We start from the raw sequence: 7605 nt of genomic DNA, 5'->3' as shown, positions 1-7605 counted from the left end.
TATAGAATATTATATCAACCAATGCAAATTGCTTTCATACATTAGTTTGTCTATGATTGTTTCGACAAATAACAAGCAGATTGGAAAATTCGTATGTAATGTTGTATGTATGTATCGTAATTAAAAAAGCATTTTTTTGGCCTATTCCGATTTTTTTATTTACCATAAGTGCCATCGTAAATGGCATACCAAATATTGGGATCTTCAAATTTTTACATAAATGTACTTTAAATTTTTTGTACAAAATAAATTTTTTAATAGGATTTGCAAATAGGCCTCAGTCTCGTCGAGAACATCTTCATCGTCATAAAATTTCTTTTAAACAGCCATGGGAAAAGTGGCTGGCGGCCAAATCCAGATAATGCGGTGGACGTGTAAGCAATTTTCGATATCAGCAGTATGTAGTTTCTATAAGACATCTCCTTTATTACTTTTTCTCCAAACTACCAACATTTTCCTGACTCAAAATTATATATCTCACGCACCAATTAGATCTATAGCATATATACTTGTAAGTATATTCAAGTTTAAAAACACCATTAAACTGCCAGTAAATTTTTATGAGAACTTTGTGCATGTTATAAGCACCACCATACCAGATTAACACACGAAAGCATTCCATATAACAACTATATGTATAACTAAAATACGTAACCGGCCAACGGTTTGCAACCAACGGAAAGGATTTTGCATGTTCTTTCTAGTCATGTTTGATATAATAAACCTTCAAGTGGATTAAGGTAACTTTATACGGAAAAAATATATTTTATGAAGATTTATATCTTGATTTTTGATTTCCCAAATATTTTTTTAAAATATGCCAAATATCTTGTCAAATAAAAAAGTTTCCCAAATAAGGACTTGATTTTGATCAATCAGTTTGTATAGCAGCTACAAATATCCTGCAGTAGTCCGATATTGGCGCGTCCGACAAATAAACTACTAATTGGGAATAAAAGTACATTAGTTCCCATATACAGACAGACAGACGGTTAATCGGACATATGTAGCTAAATCGCCTCAGTTCGTCACGCTGATCACATGTATGTATGTATATACTTTATAGGGGCTCTGGCGTTTTCTTTTGGGAACTTCGTGGCAAACCTAATATACCTGTTCAAGATAAAATAAATATGTAGTTTTTATAAATTTGGATGATATCATTAATTTATCATTAATGTTTGGGCGAAATCGAATCTTTAATACTTATGCGAATTATAGGAATATAAAATGTATATTATATACGATTGCGAGGTGTATAATCAAACTCATATATAATATATCTTTTAAAAACGTTTCAAATAACAGAACATTTTCAAATTTAATAAACCAACAAATTTAAAATCCAATTTGACCATCTTATTAAAATATGATCAAGATACTGGAACCATGTGTAGTCTGCATTGACTTAGACGATTATTGATTATTGGCTTGTTATTAAACAAAAAATATTTTTCCAGTCATGATTGGGGTTCTGGGCACACGCAGGGTCCTTACCGAAACCTTATAGTCTACAAAATGTTTGGATTTGGATTTTAAAAGTCATTGGCATGCCCTTAGAAACAATGATGTCGCCAAATTCTCTGAAATCTGGTAGTGAATGGTAGGGTAAAACATCTTAGCCAATGTTATTCAGATTTTATCATGGTTATGACTGTTCCGGAAGTTGAAGCTTTGAAAATTTTTTTGCTGATTGCAGGAAACTTCCTAGGTAATTACAAAGCACCAAATTATAAAGAAATTGTGAAAAATATACTGACAAACTTTCAGACACGAGGAGCAAATATGAAAATAGACTTAGTCTCCGCAATCATCTCGATAAATTTTCGGATAATGTACGAAATTATAGTGAAGAACAGAAAGAGCGGTTTCACTAGAACGTGGAAGGGATGGAGGAAAGTGATGAAAGTTGATGATATCGCCACATGAAGGCAGATTTCTGCTGATCCCTAAAAAAAGGTTGTCAACTGGAAAATTATAAAAGAAATGCTCATAAAAAAGTTTTATTGAAATATAACATTTGTTTTCGACGTTTTTCTCTCAGTTTACTTCCATGTATCCTTATTTTTCGAAACAAAACCGACATATATAAATAAATATATCTCTTATTTTATTTAATTTTTTTTTTTGGTTTTTGTAATGTAAAATTTAACTAAGAACTTTAAAATAAACGAGAACTAATCTTAAAAAAATCATTGATAGTTTCATGAATTGCGAGTACGAATGTATCAACATTTATGTGGTCATATCTTCTGTTTATTCTTTGAAGTACATCATATATAATTCTATTACATCAGCTCCCTCACAAAATCTTATTTAAACAAGCGAGAGACCTAGCTAAGTACAATCTCAAGAAAGAAAGTAAATCTTAAATGCAAACAATCCATGCTAACATACATACATACATATCTGGAAATATATAACTATCTATTAAAACGTTCAAACCGTTAGAAAAAAATTAAATTAACAATTTGTTTTAATGTAAATGGTATGACTGAGAGATCGCACCAAAAACAAAATTTCTATCCTTGCTAACTTTTCGTGTACTAATCTTAACTACAATATTGTCAAAGTTCCGTGACATTTTATTCAATTCTTTCTATTTTTAAGTTATCACTTTCAATGGAAAAATAGAATTTCGTGTTCTGTTTTTTTTTTTAATGAAAAGTCTAACCACACTCTGGCTGCCGCATTTTTTTAATACTAGCACTGATCAAACGTAATAAGGTCGAGTTTCTGCACCGATTGGTGACAATTGATGAAACATGGATATTTCATTAAACACAAGTCTACTGATTGGTTATTGTCCAGTGAGAGTCATTCAAATACTTTTCAGCCCATGTAGTAATTGTTAAGAGACATATCTTTGCAGTCAAATGTCTGTAAGTGAGTCACAAGCAAATAAATAGTATTAGTAAAAGAATTACATATAACGAAGTATGAAGATGGAGTGTATGTATTTGAAACTCACAAAGTAGGGAGAATTTATCGCTACCTAAAGAAGGTTGATATTTTATTGAAATGGGGTAAGTCAACAAGACTTGTCAATTTTTTTCTTCGAAAAATCAAAGGAGCGATATTTGCCCAGTTTAAGAGATTAGCATGAAGCATGAGTGAAGAACATACGAGTACATACATATGTATATGAAGTTTTTTCAATTCTAATGACTAATAAAAATGTATTTTATTTAATAGAGCATTGTTTAAAAAAATATATATTTCAATAAAATAAAACCTACAATAAACTACAGTTAGAGAAATAAATTAGGTAAATTTAAATTAAGTATATATGTATGTAGTAAAGGAGACACCTTTTAATGTTGTTCACATGTGTACATTCAGTAAAGTTCCGGTTATAATGAAGTTTGCAGAAAAAAGCTTCTTTCATTAATGTGTGTATGTAATGTAAATATGTAAGGTGAAGAAAATAGAGTGGTTTCCTCTTGCTAAAAGAGTGAACTGTGTGAAAAATCACTTACAGAATGACATCCTTGCACAGATTTTGTTGAAAGCTACTAAAAATTGGATAACTTCCTAACAGAAAGCCATAATGATATTTGCATCCCAATTCATACTAACAGAATTTTAAAGTCCATGAGATTCTTACATTTTACAATATACAAATATCGGTTGTTATCGGATCATAAATTTTCGAAGCCCCAGATGCCAAACATGAGACTGACTTTATGCCGAAAATATTTCTACTTCTAAGAGATATCTTAAGGAAATTTAGGGAGTATCCTATGGCCCTGGTGCTAAAATTGGCTCAAATCAGTTCAATACTTATCTTAACTCCAAAAAACCTAATATAAGCATTTTGAATGACTTTATACCAAACTAATGTCAGTTAATATGTAAGATATGATGGTGCTTGAATTATCCCAGCCTTCATACTCGTATACTGCATATAATGACTTACGTTATTATAGTCGAATCTATGTCGGATATATCAGTCGTTGTGCAAGTTATTAATAAAATTAGGAACATACTCTCAAGCATACTCCCAATGAAAACCGGTGAAATGTAATCATTGTAGCCCTTTACAGGCCCCAATATGGTGATTCTCGACTTTCTTGATGATCTTATACCATTTAAATTGGATCAATGTGTACAATGATTTAATGAAATTAAGGGGTGATATTATCTCTCTTGAAAAACAAGACCGATGACTCCAATCAATTTCCTTAAAGCGCTGTCTTCTACAAATCTGATAGATTTAAAATACCTTGACTCACAGAAGATGATACGTCATCTGACCACAGTCGAGGTATTTTGGCAGACGGGAAATCAGCATATGTCATTTTTCTTTTGTTTATAGCATGTAAATGCGAAATCGGATGACAACCACGCCTACTTCCCATAGATGAAACTTTTAAATTCCATCTGATTCTTTCACTTTACAACATACAAATCAAACATCAATGAAGTTATCAGAATAAAACTTTGCACAAGCAATGTCCACAAGGTATTTCATTTTACACCCAAAAATTGTCGATATCGGAGCATAACTTTTCAAGGACTCAGACACCAAATACGTCGACATATGGCAAATATTTTACCGAACATATCATTCATCTGTGAAGTCAAGTATTAAAATTCAGGGAGAATATTTCTGTTATGACAGCAAGCTCTTGCGCCACAAATGGGTAAAATCAAGTAAATACTTCCCTTAGCTCCCATATACCTAATATAAATATTTTCGAACTTCGGGTTGACTTTATACTGAAAAATCTCTCTAATAACGGTTTATCTTTTTGACTAAAATGGAAGAGATCACCCACATCTGACGCGCTGTAAATTGTCGATATCGGAGCATAACTTTTCAAGGACTCAGACACCAAATACGTCGACATATGGCAAATATTTTACCGAACATATCATTCATCTGTGAAGTCAAGTATTAAAATTCAGGGAGAATATTTCTGTTATGACAGCAAGCTCTTGCGCCACAAATGGGTAAAATCAAGTAAATACTTCCCTTAGCTCCCATATACCTAATATAAATATTTTCGAACTTCGGGTTGACTTTATACTGAAAAATCTCTCTAATAACGGTTTATCTTTTTGACTAAAATGGAAGAGATCACCCACATCTGACGCGCTGTAAATCCGCACGTCGAGAAGAAAGTGGTGGGGTGAGAAGTTAAAAAATGAGGAAAAATCCGACTTCACATATTTTCTATATACAAGTAAAACGTCTTAAGGGTACTGTTTATGTACAATTTAGGATATCAAATTGCATAAAAGCATAGCATGATTCATATTTACATGTATATAACCTATTATATTCGAAAGTTAGATATGTTTTTATTTTCATGTGATGCTTCTCTAAAAAAAGGAACGTATGCTTACTATATATTACTTTAACATTGAAATTTACAAAAGAAAAAGAAGTTTAAAAACATCATTTAGTCAAATTTCGCTTTATTACATTCTTTAAAAATAATGCGGTCTACAATTGTTACAATTATTTTTAGATGCCTTTGTTCATTTTGTCAAATTCTGTAATCTCTCCATCAGTTTTATTGATATAATCTGCTTTAAAATAGCCGGAAGTTACGTTTCTGAACATGTCTTCCATTCGACTATAATATATACATGACCTAAAACATAAGGATGCTTACTGATTCTTAAGTATTAATCGATTTTCAAAATTATTCGAGCTAATGCTTTTCAGTTTAGCACGTTTCGAATTTCTGTTAATCAAACATCGAATTCAGCAATATCATACGAGGTGTATTCAAAGGAAAAGGTGAATTTTGTTTATTCGAGGGCTATCTACATTCGATTATCGATATTTTGTTTATGTTATAATCGCTATGGCATTCGGTCCAGTTTGTCTCAAAAAAGTGTTTATAAGTGGTACAAGCGCTTTACAGAAGGCCGAGAAGATATTGTTGACGATAAGCATCCAGGAGATGCGAAACAGTGGAAAAAATTGTTCTTGAAAATCGTCCAATCAGTATTAGGGATGTTGCAGAATATGGCATATCAATCGGCTCATGCCATTCAATTTTCTCGAATGTTTTGGGCATGAAACGTGTAGCAGCCAAGTTTGTTCTGAAATTGTTAAATTTTTAGCAAAAGTAATGCCGCATTAGTATCGCTCAACAACGATCCGGGTTTGCTCAAACTCAAAAATTTGGCTCCTAGCGACTTTTTTCTATTCCCAAAACTGACGAAACCAATAAAAAGAAAACGTTTTGTCACAATGAATGAAACAAGTCAAAATCGAAGAAAGAGCTGATGGCCATACCGAAAAGCGCATTTCAGAAGACGTATGTATTATATCCGAGGGGGATTACTTTGAAGGGGACGAAATAGATATTGATGAATAAATAAGTAATTTTCAAAAAAATTCAAAATTCTTTTCTTTTGAGCACACCTCGTATATGCCGAGCCTCAACAAGAGAGTGCGAGAAAGATATGAGAAAAATGAGCAAGTGAATGCTTTTTTTTTTGAATTCATATTATACATACCCTTTTGACGTGAAACGTTCAAAATCCGGAAAAATCCGTGTATAAATCCGCAAGACCTTTTGCAGATTCGAAAAATCCGGCAAATCCGTCGATCTGGCAGCACTGATCTCCATATTCTTAATATACGTATTTTCCAACATCTGCTTGTCCTTATACCTTTTATTTTGGTCAATCTATCAGGATTCTTAATGAAATTCAGAGAGTCTCTATTTCTGTTACCGATATGTCGTAATACCAAAACTGGATAAAATCGGGGGAAAATATTCCCTAGTCTCCATATACCTTATATAAGAAAATTGATTAGAATTCTATACAAATTTTAAAACTCCGGTTGGTTTTATACCTTATATATCGGTTATAGTAATTATTTAATATATCGATATTAAATCGATATCGATCCAAAATTTACCCCAGCTCCCATATACTACATATAATGGTTTTCATTGTCTAGAACGAACTTGGGATCCCATCCTTTGGTTGATACTTTCCACATATTTCAAATATATATAATTTAGCTTTGATTGATCTTATATCACATATATGTATCTCATTTGAGGTTATTATGTTGGTTTAAATAATAAGGTTTCATGAGTTAAGTTTCGTTAGTTAGGTAATTAATAAAGTCTATGACTTATTTATTATATACTTACATAAGTTTATAAGATATCCAACTTGAAATTAATTCTTAATCCTTTCACGATTTCACAGAATAATAAATGTTGAATTCTTCTGCAACAGTGTTTAATATAATGTTTTGCAAGACCTGAAAGTATTTCCTCGCTTTTGACCTTTGCAAATTGCGAGAGTATCAAATATTCGGTTAAACCCGAACTTAACATTATGTTGAGATTGTTTTAAAAAGTCTAACAATATACTCACTGATCGACATTTTTAAGGCGATGGAGTATATTATATTAATAATTTTCTTTGATAGCTGGATGACTTGATAAAGAATTATTAGAACTTATATTCATTAAAATAAATAATTTTAGTTTTTATATCGAAAAAGGCAGAATATTTATCCTGAACTTAAAACTATAGAAGAGAATTCGATGAAAAAGAAAGGGGTCGTCATATAATTGCTTATCGCTGTAATATAGGGGTTTTGGGTATCATTCTGTCAGC

This window comes from Bactrocera oleae, chromosome 5, assembly GCF_042242935.1.
Source record: "Bactrocera oleae isolate idBacOlea1 chromosome 5, idBacOlea1, whole genome shotgun sequence".
Lineage (NCBI taxonomy): Eukaryota > Metazoa > Arthropoda > Insecta > Diptera > Tephritidae > Bactrocera > Bactrocera oleae.
The sequence above is the reverse complement of the archived record's forward strand: the minus strand, read 5'-3'. Positions refer to the sequence as shown.